A 15,162-nucleotide genomic window follows, 5' to 3' on the forward strand; every position below is an offset into this window, starting at 1 on the left:
CACTTGACAAGCATCAAGATCCCACAAATGAAAGAAGAAAAATAGGGCAACACAATTAATAAAACTTTTTTTTTTTTTTTTTAAATCATAAAATGGGTTGCAGGTCTGTTCTGATAGGATTGCAGAGAGCAGGGAAAAAACTATGCTAATGCAAATAATAAAAAGCAACTCAGAATATAATCATGCATAGTTAGGATTGCAAATTTTAGGCTTTTCTACTGTAGCTTCTCCTTTAGCTTTTTAATTTTATTTGCATAGCGCTTTTAATTAAAAAGTGCATTTGTAATGCCATTCAATTAATTAAATATATAATCTGCATGTGCTGCATGCTTATAGGTGAATTTGTGAAGCCGGTTGCTCATACACTGAAAACACTGAATCATGAGCATCATGCACACTCTGTGCTAGCTGATTATAGAGAGCAGGGTACTCATTCACTTTGAAGCATGCAGCACATAAGACTATATATTTATTTAATTAAATTGCAGTCTTTTGCGGTTTAATAATCAAACTGGGCCACGAAGCTGCTTATCCGGAGGTGAGAAACTACAGTCAGAAACTATGAATGGGCTTTACTCAGTTTTCTACCAAAATGAAAGTTTGATTTAAATCTTATTAAATCATGCAAACTTATTCCTAAATTACAATGATTCAGCTTTGTACGTTAACGTTCCAGTAGCATGCCTACGTAAGGTGGTAAAATTTAAGCTTGAAATTCGCTTCGAGATGTGTTTTTAAAGGGTGAAGTTCTTTTTAGCATGATATGGCATCTAAAAAACAGACCTCTTGCACGAGATGCTGAATAAACTTAGAAACACAACGGCCAAAGACGTTAGTCCAGCATAGTGGTTCCCAAACTGCAGGGTGCCACAACGACTGGCTAAGGGTGTCATGAAATCTCTGCTCAGTTCAATATTTTAATAGCTACCGATGCTAAAACATACTGGTGCCACGCGCTGTTTGATTTCAGCTGGCTACTTTCAAACACTCACATGCGTATGTGTGCCCGTACGCTTGTGTCCAGTGATGAATGCAGCTGCGTGCATGAACAGCCAAATTATATTTTTTAGTCAAAATGCCCCTTTTGACGTGATATTAATATAAACACAGCTGTTTATATGCAAGCAGATGAGACAAATATCTTATATTTCAAAATATTGGACCTGTGCGATGTGTAAATGCAGCCTAATATCCCTGCTGCTCTCTATTAGAGGCATTCAGACATTCTGACTGCATCAAAGTAGTATTAATGTATATCTAATAATCGCACAGTAATGATTGCCAATAATTTAAGAAGTTTTATTTAGCATTAGATTACTTTTTTAATGTTTTTATATTAGTTTTATATAAATATATAATTTTTAAATGTTTAATTGCTACTGTTACTGAAAAATCACTGTTTATTCTGTTCTCTATTCCACTTCCTACTTTTTGTTTATTGCATTCTTCAAATGGACTGGAACAAAGATTTTGTCAGAACCTTTATTAAATTACATGTTAGTTTGTTTGTAGCCTAATGCTCAGGTTTTGTAAATCACTGAAATACACTATATGGCCAAACGTTTGTGGACACCAAATGTGCTTGATGAACATTTGATTTCAAAACCTTAGGCATCAATTTCCCCTTTTTCTGTAATAACAGCTTCCACTCTTTTGGGAAGGCTTTCCACTGTACTGTATGTAGTAACATGGCTGCAGGGATTTGCTCTCATTCAGACACAAGGCTATCAGTGAGGTCAGGAACTGATGTTGGTCGATGGGGCCTGACTTACAGTTGCTGTTCCAGTTCACCCCCAAAGTGATCAGTGGGGTTCAGGTCTGGGCTTTGTGCAGGCCAGTCAATTTCTTCCACGCCAGACACAGTAAACCATTTCTTTATGGACCTCACTTTGTTCACAGGGGCACTGTCATGCTGGAACAGAAAAGGGCTATCCCCAAACAGTTGCCACAAATTCGGAAGCACACAAAGCCCAAGCCATTACATAAAGAAACATTAAGATTTTTCTTTACTGGATTTAATGGAGTAACCACATTCGTTAATTAAAAGGGGGTGTCGACAAACCTTTGGCCATATAGTGTAATTTTTTTTTTCTTCAAAATCGTGAAAAGAAATATGATCTTTATTCTAAGCAAAATAATTGTGATTCTCAATTCATCCAGAATCGTGCAGCTCTACTGGATAGTTATGTAGTATTTACTGTAGTACATATATAATTATATTTAAGCAATATTTCACATCTGTGATGCTCTGCGCAGCACTTTATATAACAATAATGCCAATGTTGTTTTAGATTGTGCTGTGAGGATCTGTATAAAAGCACTTCATTTGATAAAAATAATGCAATGTTCTGTAGAATTATGTTTTAAGTTTTAATGAAGTATTTGTTTAGACACCCTTTTGAAAATATGGAATATGGAATTAAAAATTAAATAAAACGCAAAATTTGAATAAAGGAAAACTTTTATTTTATAGGGCCCAATAAATTCATCTGTAACTTTGGCACCCAGCACTTTGGCATCAACTCCATGCGACATAATACACCACAAAAACGTCTGATCTTTCGTCATGCGCCACTGCCTTCATATATCAGAAAAAAAGCACCAATCCCCCAACCTTTACACTTTCATGAATGTGAACCTATGAAAGAGGTGGGAACAGTGAAACTTTTTAACTTAATTTTACAGCTGCCTTGGTTCTGGACGTTTTTTTTCCTCATTGATTTGCTCCATAGACATTTCAGAAAATTCATCAATACAGAGTTCAAAGCCAAGAAATCAAACTAACCAGCTCTGAAATAAACCACAAAATTAAAACTTTGATTTGAAGCAAAAAAGTATATGAAAATAAAAAAAGACAGAAAGTATAGACTTGTACTTATAATCTTTTATGAGGGAATGAACTGCATATAACATGAAGCATTGCATATACAAAGATATAAGCAGTTTACTGACTTCATTACATCAATCTCAATGCTTCATGGGAGCGGGCAGTTGCTGCAGTGCCCTTTCCACATTTTTTGTTTCCACAGTAACAGCGAATTCTCTGATTGGTGGATCTCCCTTTAGGATCAGGGACAAAAATCGATTCAAGGATCGAAAACTAAAATAAAGAAAAACATTTTTTTGACAGTACGTGACTGAAAACAGAAACAATGTGCCTTTCAATTTTTCCAGAGTGTGAACGTTTTTTTTTTTTTTTTAAATGTTGGTGACCGGTTAATAAAGTTATATATATATATATATATATATATATATATATATATATATATATATATATATATTTTTTTTTTTTTTTAATGTTTTCATGAAACAAAAGACCAAAGGGTTTATCACAGTACTTTTTCGGAATTAGACCACTTCCTGTTGCCCGAAAAAAATTAGGCTTCTGTCTTTTTAGTTAAACATGATAAGCATGGGCTTTGATTCTGAAGGAAACCACTGCATCAAACATTTTATTTGCCTAATTTCACATTCTAGATGTAGCTTTCCTTGACATGCTGAAGACCTTTTTAACATCAATATATAATTACAACATATAAATGCATGGTTAATCCAGATTCAGAAAAATTATTAGAGGTAAGGCTGCACAGTTAATCGAAATAAAATCGAAATCACGGTATGACCTTCTGCGATTATTAAACCGCAAAGGGCTGTGAATTCATTAAATAATATATAACTGCTGACAACTACAAACATTTTGGTATTGTGGCAACACTGCTTACATATATATATTGTGAATGGTAGATCTTGCTATAATAACATTATGAAAATGTAGATCTTATTTCCAAAGTGTGAGCACCCCTGTTTTAAGCGCTCCAGATTCACTTAAATCTCACTTTTGTTGGGCCTGGGTAGCTCAGCAAGTAAAGATGCTACCACCCCTGAAGTCGTGAGTTCGAATCCATGGTGTGCTGAGTGACTCCAGCCAGGTCTCCTTAGCAACAAATTGGCCCGGTTGCTAGGGAGGGTAGAGTCACATGTGGTAACCTCCTCGTGGTCACTATAATATGGTTTGCTCTCGGTGGGGCGCGTGGTGAGTTGTGCGCGGATGCCGCGGAGAATAGCGTGAAGCCTCCACACGCGCTATGTCTCCACGTGATAAGATGCGCGGATTGACGGTCCCAGATGTGGAGGCAACTGAGATTCGTCCTCCACCACCCGGATTGAGATGAGTCACTACGCCACCACGAGGACTTAGAGCACATTGGGAATTGGGCATTCCAAATTGGGGAGAAAAAAATAATAAATAAAAAAATCTTACTTTTGCATTATTCTAAATGTTTAGCCACTACATGTTAATATGCAAATACATATAATACATACCATGGTGCAGGGAGATATTAAAATAAGGAGCACATTACACAGCTGTTGTGAATTCAGCTACACACAGAAACTTAATGCAGATGTCGCCAAAATAAAAGCTTGTTTTTCTCTCTCTCTCTCTCTCTCTCTCTCTCTGTTTCACCGTTTTATTTATTTATTTGCTTGTGGTTGAAGTGAAATTGGTCTGGAGTTTGTTTCTTTTTAAGAGGACTCAAGTGTGAACCCTCAAAGAGTAGCCTAAACCTATTTATTGGCAGTAGAACATGGGTAAAATTTAGGTAAAAAAGGAATCACTTACTATTTTTTGTTCATCATATCACAGTTCAAATCGCAATATTTTTAAAATTTTGCAATATGACTTTTTGTCCAAATTGTGCAGCCCTAATTAGAGGTAAAAAGTTTCTCAGCTGTTTTGAAGTCTTGTTTACTAGTCTAATAACGTGATGCATTAATACAGATTTGATGCTGCCAGATTTTGACTGAGAAGCAGACCTGTATTAAAATTTAATTATTGTGACGTTTACGCGAGTGTGTGCGTGGGTGCAGGATAGAGAGATTCAAGCTATTAATTGATTTTAGATGGCAGTTGTATATTTAAAATGAATCTGAAAATGTTTTTCCAGACCATGTCGTTTGTTTCTCATGTGAGATCTGGCAACACTGCGACCGACACAGTCTTGGCACTGAATACTGTCATCTTAAAAAATAACTTTATCAACCGTTCTTTTATTTCTATCTAACCGGTAACCATTCGGAAAGGATATTGCGGAGCACCGGTGCCGAAACAAAAGAATACAGTTTCTGCCCAGAACAAACTGAAATTAAAAACTATAGTTTTTAGTCCTTGTTTTTTAGTCCTTGTTCAGGAATGTGTAATGTAGATCTTAAATTAGAATTTGCCTATCAACACACTTGTGGCTTCTACAGTGCTGCATATCATCACTTAACAATCTCAGAGCATATGGAAGGTCTTTGTTCAAATGTTTATGCGTTATTGTTAAAAATCAATATCTCTTTGGGGAAAATAAATGGGATTTTTACTGGAGGCAGTAAGGCTATCACACAGAGCCTCAAGTGGACACACTTCACCACCAATTACAGGGTCAAACTGTGCCGAAGGAGAAATCAAACACTCGCTAGGCCAGGTGTTATTATGGAGGACAGGGATGAAAGAATGGTCAGCCTGCCACAGACACACCCATCCTTCCCACACCACACCACAACTCATCACATTCCTATTCTACACACATTCATACACTCATATTCATATTTTTAGTACCTGCTCTCTCTGAGGGAAAGGGAAGTGAGTCTGTTGATTTATTTCAGCAATTAAATTGTAAACAAATTAGCCAATTTTATTCCATTTAAATTCAGACACTGATCATGTGAGGCAATGAGCTAATATCCACTCATCGGCTATGTTAGGAATAGCGTAGTACCATGCTACTCAAACTATTTTTGCAATATGTGGACAACATGCATATTTTCAGTGTGTATGGAATACTAAGATGACATTGCTAACCAGCAAAACCTTGGTAAAATTCGGAGGCATAATGCGAGAATCTCTGTAGAAATACACTGCAATAGTATATATTGTAATACTGTACATAGGCTAGTGAAATACTGTACTAACCAAAATATAAGGAGCTAGACATGACTACTGCCAAAAGTTTAAAAAAAATGTACACAAAAATTAAATAAAAAATGTAGATAACACCATATTTACTTTTTAGACGATAGCTGGGAGCATTTGCTGAATTATACATGCAAGTGTGTAGTACTGTCGTGGAATATTGAAGTCTTTTTCCCTCTTTGCAAGAAAACTCTTGAAGTCAAGGAGTTCCAGATGTCAAAGGTTAGGCTTTATTGAGCAAAACAATAAAACCGAGATGCCAGCTGTTCATCTGACTATACCATTCCAAACTCTCATTTTACACATTTCTGTTATCAACTTTTACCCTATAAGCATACGTTCCTGTTCCCTATCTGTCACTCACTCAAAGTTGTGTCAATGTAGTGAAACTAGGGGTCACTCTTGGGAGCCCCAAACACCTCTGCTTTTTGAAAAAAGGCCAATGGGAATTGGCGAGTGGAATTTGCATGCCACTCCCCCGGACATACGGGTATAAAAGGAGCTGGTATGCAACCACTCATTCAGATTTTCTCTTCGGAGCCGAGCGGTTGTGTTATTACTCTGCCGATCCATTCACCTCGAAAAGCTGTTGGATTTACGGCGCATTACATCGGCTTCTCCCCCTCTTGCACTGGTGAAGTGCAGAGAACACCCCTGGGCGCTTCAGCAGTTAAAAGAGTATATTCTTCCAACTGAAAGAGTATATTTTCCCTTCTAAAAGAGTGGCATTAACAGAGAGCATCTTTTTAAAGATGCCTCTCCGTTTGTGTGTATTTCCTGGTTGCGGTCGTTACCTCTCCGCTTCCGATGGCCACGATCGCAGTCTTTCGTGCTTGGGCCCTGCCCACGCGGAGACAGCGTTCATGGACGGGTCATGTTCTCACTGCGAGAGCGTGACCATGGTAACGTTGAGGTCGCGGTTTTTCCTTCGTTAGAGGGAAAGACCACCCCAGCGGCTCCCCGCCTCGGTCCTTCTACCTACGGGTTTGGGGCCGCGTCGGTTAGCACTGGGGGCGATTTGGGGACCCCAATGGGAGCCACTCCGCCGGGTAACTCCCCACGGACCACATTCCCCAGTACGCTCGTTTGCCCCGCTGGGATGAGACCGCCGGCTCATCTCAGGGTGGGTCCGCAATCTCATTTCGGTGCTCGCGAAGTGGATGAGTTCTCGGTTGCAGCATTGGAGAGCGGGCTGTCCAGTCTGACACTGAGGACTCGACACCTTCATGTGCGTTCACCCAGTCGCAGCCATGCTTGCCCGGGCGACTGCGTGCGTCGGGCTGGAGTGGAACCCTCCATCCCCCCTGAACCCTCGCAGCCTGACAATTGGTTCCTGGGCCTGGAGCGCTGCTCATGGCCGCACCCTGCCCCGGTCCCTTTCTTCCCGGAGGTGCATGAGGAGCCCACGAGATCGTGGTGGGCACCTTTCACTGCCCGGACCCGGTCTCTGAGCTTCTCTGCTCTCACTACACTCGATGGTGGGGCTGCCAGGGGGTACTCGGTGATGCCCCAAGTAGGCTTCGAAGCACCACTGAGACGGGAGACCCAGGGATGAGGAGACCCACTTCTATGGAGCTGGTAGACAGACCACTCCATCCCCCGGTGGAGGGCCGGGAGGAGAATCTTTTGTCACCGCATGCCCAAGAGGCTGCGGTACCCAAAACTTCAACAAAAGAGTGGTTTCCTTGTTCCCTGGGTCACATCAGGTGCGCATGGCCGTCGTCACGACCGCCATCCACCGTCCCATTTTGGCAGGTTTGGCGCTCCAGCAGTGGACCCCCTGCCCTATGCACCCAGCTGTGGCACAAACATGCCCACACCGGGTTGGTTCCAGTGGACTGCGGGGACGATATTCCTTCTCCTCAACCAACCTTATGGTGGGCGTCAGGAGCCAGGTAAGTGCTTCGATGCCCCTGGACTCAGCACGGCCACGGGGTTCGAGACCCCTTGACGTGGCGTCTCAGGCTCCGCCCCGCCGCGAGGCCCCACCCGCCGGTACGTCCAATGTGATTGTCCCCTTGGTCCCCCTCGCCCAGAGTTTGGATCGCACTTTCCAACCCGTCACGATGGCTGACCCGGACTGTCCGACTCGGCAACGCGATTCAGTTCGGCAGGCACCCGCCCAGGTTCAGCGGCGTCTGCTTCGCCTCGGTGAAGGGCGAGAACGCCGCTACCTTGCGTGCGGAGATCGCTACCCTTATACGGAAGGGTACGATAGGGCCTGTCCCTCCGGCCGAGATGAAGAAGTGGTTTTTCAGCCCCTACTTCATCGTACTGAAAAAAGGCGGTGGGTTGCGGCCAATCTTGGACCTGCGAGTACTGAACCGGGCCTTGCACAGAGTCCTGTTCAAGATGCTGTTGCAAAAACGCATTTTAGCGAGCATCCGGCATCAAGATTGGTTCGCGGCGGTAGACCTGAAAGACGCATACTTCCATGTCTCGGTCTTACCTCAACACAGAGCCTTCCTACGGTTTGCTTCTGAGGGCCGGGTGTACCAGTACAAGGTCCTCCCCTTTGGCCTATCCTTGTCCCCTCGTGTCTTCCTGATGGTCGCAGAGGCAGCCCATGCCCCGCTAAGGGAAGTGGGCGTCCGCATCCTCAATTATCACGATGACTGGCTAATCCTAGCTCACTCTCAGATGTGTTGTGCTCACGCACCTCCGCCGACTGGGGCTTTGGGTCAAATGGGAAAAGAGCAAGCTCTCCCCGGTTCAGAGCATCGCTTTTCTCGGCTTGGAGTTGGACTCAGTCTCGATGACGGCGTGCCTCATGAACGAGCGCGCACAGTCGGTGCTGAACTGTCTGAAGGTCTGATCTGTTGCCGCCTCTTCAGCCCTTGTACCGACCTTGCATTTCTACAGGCCCACGCATGCCCTCGTGGGACCTCTCTGTAGTTCTTCGGGGTCTACGGGGTGCTCCCTTTGAGATCCTGGAGTCAGTTGAGCTTAAGGCACTCTCTTTGAAGACTGCCCTTCTGACTGCGCTCACTTCCATCAAGAGGGTAGGGGACCTGCAGGCGTTCTCCGTCAGTGAATCGTGCCTGGAGTTCAGTCCGGGTTACTCTCACGTGATCCTGTGACCCCGACCGGGCTATGTTCCCACGACCCCATTTAGGGATCAGGTGGTGAACCTGCAAGTGCTGCCCCAGGAGGAGGCAGACCCAGCTTTGGCGTTGCTGTGTCCGGTGCATGCTTTACGCATCTATTTGGATCACACGCAGAGCTTTTGAAGCTCCGAGCAACTCTTTGTCTGCTTTGTCTGCATATTACACCCAGGACATGCCACCCCCTGTGGGGTTACGAGCCCACTCTACTAGGAGTGTAGCGGCCTCCTGGGCCCTGACCAGTGGCGCCACTTTGGCATCTGTAGAGCAACGGGCTGGGCAACACCCAACACCTTTGTGAGGTTCTATAATCTCCGGGTTGAGCCGGTTTCATCCCGTGTGTTGTCAGGTTCGAACAGGTAAGTTCCAGGACAGCTGGCTGGGTGTACCACTTGTGCATAGCGCCTTTCCCCTCCCATGAGGTGAAGACGTGCTCTTTTGACTCCCAGTTGTGTTCACAAGTTGTGATCCCTGGATGACTTTCCTCCTGATCCCTGTGGCACACGAGTTTGCGGAGAAACTCGCTGCCGGCACAGTACGTGTGCTAATTAGGTCCTGTACTGAGGTAGGTGCTCCACATGTGGTGGTTCCCCATAGGTGACCCCATGTGATATCTTCTGCTAAATCGTTTCCCTGTCGGTAAACTGCGTCTTCCTTGGGCAGAGGCTCCTCTGCCCCGGTCACCATGTTTGTAGAAACTCCTCCCCCCTCGGGTAGGACCTACCATAGGACTTCTCCACATGACATACTTCCGACAAGACTCGGTAAGACCATGTGACGTATTTCTACTCAAAATACCACCCCCCCCTTCTCTGGGCGGAGTGTGGTCTCCGCGGTGTCTTCCCCTTGGGAGTGACACCCCCCCGACGTAGACATTTATGGCCTCCAGTCGGTTAACAAATTCCACTCTTTTTGGGGAGAAAAAAAAGAGGAAAAGAGGCCACAGATAGGCTAGCCTGTCCCTATTTTTTGGGCAGTCGACTTGTTCCCGAAGGACCGTTCGATGCTCATAAGAGCGTTGGGGGAGGTTACGTGACGGCCTGGTGCGCTGGCTACAAGGCACACAGCGGTCTGCCCGTCTCGCACCGCCACTCCACGTAACACAGTTCAGCTAGTTGTGCTGTTCTGTATAGGGACCCCTAGTGTCACTACATCAACACAACATCGATTGAGTGACAGATAGGGAACGTCCTGGTTACTTTCGTAACCTCCGTTCCCTGATGGAGGGAACGAGGCATTGTGTCCCTCTTGCCACAACACTAAACTAAACTACCCGCTGAAATGGCCGGGACCTTTTCTCGGCTCCTCAGCACAAAACCTGAATGAGTGGTTGCATACCAGCTCCTTTTATACCCGTTTGTCCGGGGGAGTGGCATGCAAATTCCACTCGCCAATTCCCATTGGCCTTTTTTCAAAAAGCAGAAGTGTTTGGGGCTCCCGAGAGTGACCCCTAGTGTCACTACATCGACACAATGTCTCATTCCCTCCATCAGGGAACGGAGGTTACGAAAGTAACCAGGACGTTATCTTAGCCAATGGGCGTGCTTCCCCACCTTTTCTGTTTGCCACCATTATTTATCAGACCTTCTGGCTTCTTTCTAATAGTGGAATCCCATTTATTAAGAAAGTGCACATTCTATGTAAACAGAATAGTTTAAACATATAGCTTGACTAATGATTGTATCACCTGTTGCTTGAGGAATTCTTTCTTCACTATGTACCGTTCTTTATTGCTGAGTGTACATTATAGGTAAGCTAAGACAGCATATGTAGCATAGCATAGTCATAGCATAGTCACGTAGGCCATGCAGCCTTGTGTACATTTTTCTGGTGTGCATAATTGGCTTACATAATGCCCAGGCTACTCTATACAAACATCTTTTTTATGTTTAATAAAAAATATACTATAGTACATGTAGTGAGTGCACTATACACTGTACTGCATTTAAACATGCAGTGAGATCATGCCATGTGACAACATTGTAGCATATTTGAAACCTTTATGTCAGAATGATTGTATTTACAAAATGACTGCAAATGAACGCCACCACAATGTCATATATACCAGTGTAAAAAGGATTTTCTTCGAGCATGTCAATTTAAGAATCACGTTTGAATTAAATACATTTTTGATCATAATAAGTTGTAATTAAGGAATGTCAACAGTACACTTTAGTTTGCACACATTTGATGTTCTGTCCATAAAGAATAATGATTATGCTTGCAGAAAACACTACTTATTTAGCCAGTTTATGAGGCGACAGGCTGGATTTACAAAACTACACTGACCTAGTTTAACTTCTGTGGAGATGTGAGAATAATAAAAAAGAAATACATAAATAAAGCATAAATTACACACCATTTTATTACATTAGCCCTAATGAGCATTCTGTCTTTGTTGTGATGTGAGACCAACAGTGTTCATTTTATTAGTTAAGTCAATTTTTGTCATTTGACAAAAATGTCCTTGAGATTTAGTTAATTTTTCATCATTAATTTTAGTACATTTTACTCGAAAATAACATATTTTAGTTGACGATAACGTGCGAAATGACAACAATGTGCTTCAAACTGAAACAGACCAAATTTTAACCAAATATTTAAATATTTTGTACAATTATGTTTGTGTTGTGGATATAGCTGATTAACATAAAAAATATAGGATGTGTCTGAGTGAGATAATTAACCTGTTAGTAAAGTTAATTGTACAGGTGTTCAGCTCTTATAACTCACAACTCAAGTGGGTAAATGCCCAACATACTCTGACTGAACTATTTGTATAAATTCTTTCTAGATTTTTCTGGCTTTTAAAAAAAAAAATAAAAATAAAAAACTGTATTAGTGCATTGTTGATATCTTGCAGTATTATTTTTCTTCTCATCATATTTTTATCAACATTATGTTTTAATTAAAACCGTTTGATTATCGTCATGATGCGTCTTTTCTGTCTCATCTTTGTATAACTGACAAAAAATAAAATATAAAAAAAACTGTCAAGGAACATTTTCGTCAGTAATATCATTGATGAGATTAACACTGCTCCCCAACACAACCAATTTATTCTGACCAAAATGACATGAATGCACATCACAATTTCAAGTTACAAACTCTTAAGTAGGAACCTCCCAGGAGGAATTGAAGGCAGCGATGGTTTATACTTTTTCATATATAATTTTTAAAAAGTAGGCGGCACTAAGCATTTATTGTGCAGCATACACTACACTAGTATTCTATTCTGAACACAGCCTGCCTCTTTCAAAGCGAAAAAACAAGTCTTGCAATCATCAAAGACACAGCTAACACTCTGCACTCTGCAGAATAGTTCACCCAAAATGTAAATTCATTTACAGACCCTCATGTTTTTCTAAAGCCATATGACTTTCTTGCATGGAACCCCTATGGTGAAAATTTGGATACTATTTTGGCCACTCTTGAAAGGCAATTGGGGTTGACAAATAAAGCACTATGTATCATGAAAGTACTCCATATGACTCTTTCCAAGCCTTCTGAAGCCATATGATATGTTTGTGTGATGAACAGACTGAAATTTTCCACAGCAATGGCTCTCAAATAAAATATGGCGCTATTGATATCACTGACATTTGTCATGAGACACGCGAGAACCACTAATACTTGCCATCAATGCCATCAAAATGACTTAGACGTGTCATTTTTGTAGTTCAATTGTGTCCATTTCAGAGCTTCGGCAGAGGGGAACATTATCAATAATTAAACCATTTAAATTTCAGTCTGTTCCTCACACAAAGCTATCGTATAGTTTCAGAAGACTTAGATGACTCTCATGAAAGCTGTCAGCAGGGCTCCAGACTGCGACTAAAATGGTCGCAAATGTGACCAAAAATAATTTATTGCAACTTTAAATTAAAATCTAGTCGCCATTGGCGACAGTGGGGTTGTGTGCGTTCATATGCGTTTTCGTCAGGTATCATCTTGTGAGTTATTGAATACATCTTTAGAGCGTGCACCAGTATGTCTCACGTCGCTTTTCACCCGTTCTGTTGTGATGACGGAGCTCTCTGCATGCACGCAATAACAACAAATTCAGTGCGAGAGAGTCGTGACCAAATGACTCTTTTGAACCGGATCTTTTTAATGAATCACCAGAAAAGAACTGAGGGTTTGAACTCAGGAGGTCTGGGTAGAAGTTTGAATCAGATTCACTTTCTCAGCAAATCAAAAGTTACTTTGTATAACTTTCAACATTAACACATCTGTGGGTCATTTTAATATACATTTTGTTATGATTTATTTTATTATCTCTGTACAATGCCATGCGGTTCTATTCATTAACATCAGTAAATGCATTCCTATATTTAGTGTGCACTTTCACATTGAGAATCAATGGGTTCATCCAAAAGCTGAAAAATGTTGCTTTCAGAGGCTTTATATGGAGTTAGGATGAAAATAAGGTGCATTTCGAACTGTTCTGAGACCATCAGACAGACAGCACACTGGAGGTTAAGTAATTCACTAAATAGGGAGCAAGGGAGCAAGAGAACATCCTACAGCTTTCTATGCAGCCAAGTGCATTCACTCCTAAAATCCGACCAAAAGTTCTATTTCATGCTGCAGATGATGTTTGTTCCACTCAACATGATTGGCAGACATGGGACAATGATAATCAGTATATAGATTCAGAATGTATTATGTTACATTTTATTTTAACATGGACTGCAGTGACTGGATGATTCTAGCCATTACTTTGAATAAGTAAGTTTGAATAAATCGGACTTTCTATAGCTTGGTATTATTTAAAACATTTCACAACTTAGTCCCGCTGCACACATATGTGGACATCAATTTTTAGGAAAACTATTTGCTATTTGTTTATTAGGTGCTACTAGTTACAAATCAAAGAGGCAAATGGAAAATGCACACAGCAGTCACACTCGGGTCTCAGGAGGTTAATACCAAAAAAGAAAATGAAGCCTGCATTTAGGACTTTTATGAAATTTTATTTCCCATTACTGTAACAGGCGTTTTACATTTACTATTCCCATTGTTTTTAATGATAATTTTTATTGTAGAATGCATGACAATAATGGCATTACCAATGGAGTGCAACTATGATGTATAAATAAAGCATTGTTTTCACATTGCGGTAATGAGAATCATGATAATGACCATCTTTTTTGCATTGCGGTAATGAGAATTGGGGGTACAATGTGCATGACAATAATGTCACAATTTAAAAAATCTTAATGGTACTAAAAATAAGCTTTATGTTCTATATGCAAAATCTATATTTGTATTGTTTCTTTTTATTTTGGAGTAAAATAGGACCAGGAGACATTCCTTGACAGGTTACCATGAAAATCACCCACTTGGGATATAGTTCACAAGTTACATAGTTATATTAACCACTTTTATGGTGCTTTTTTTGTCATAATGGAGCTTAACAGACCTTACTCCCATTTACTTTCATTATATGTAAAAGAGGAGTGAGTATTTTCTTTCAAATTCATACACATTCTGAACAACAAGAGTAAAAGTAAATCATGACAAAAATGTTTTTTGGATTATCTATGTCTTTAAGAACTTTATGGGCCCTGCTGTCCCACAAAAATAACTATACTTTAGTCATTTTTATTTTTATTTTTTTTCATTTAAAAGGCCTCACCTACATCTGAAACAAGGAAGAGGACGGGTAGAGTGACACTGTCAGAATGCAGTATTTCAAATGTGACAAAAAAAAGACAGTCCTGCAGAGACTTGAAATTTAACTCAACTTTACCGCTACACCTTCCCCTCTCTCATTCCCTCCCCTTTTTCATTGATTCAAATGGTTAGTCTGAGATTCGATTTAGTCTTTGTCTAGATCAGTGTGTCAGGCCTGTGAATTGATTCATCCTCAGGTCAAAGTCATCATGCACCATATCAAAACAGCAGCTGCGGTGTTATCCACGCACACCCTTCTCTTTCCAGAGCACAGTTTGTCCAAAATGACAAGACAATATTTATTTACTTTATAAATAATTTCATCCACCAAAACCTTGGATACTTACACAGGAAGGAATTGTATATGGCCGATGCCAATAGCAATATTTACAGGCTTTCCACCCTTTCTAATCAATGAATTTC

At 41.3% G+C, this 15,162-nt stretch overlaps 1 protein-coding gene across 7 annotated transcripts in view; it reads right to left on the reverse strand.

Annotated features, from left to right (window-relative positions):
* Positions 1-15,162, reverse strand: part of LOC127435645 (zinc finger and BTB domain-containing protein 20-like) — a 138,070-nt gene that overhangs the window by 61,664 nt on the left and 61,244 nt on the right. The gene's annotated exons all lie outside the window — the stretch shown is intronic.

Source organism: Myxocyprinus asiaticus, chromosome 4, assembly GCF_019703515.2.
Source record: "Myxocyprinus asiaticus isolate MX2 ecotype Aquarium Trade chromosome 4, UBuf_Myxa_2, whole genome shotgun sequence".
Lineage (NCBI taxonomy): Eukaryota > Metazoa > Chordata > Actinopteri > Cypriniformes > Catostomidae > Myxocyprinus > Myxocyprinus asiaticus.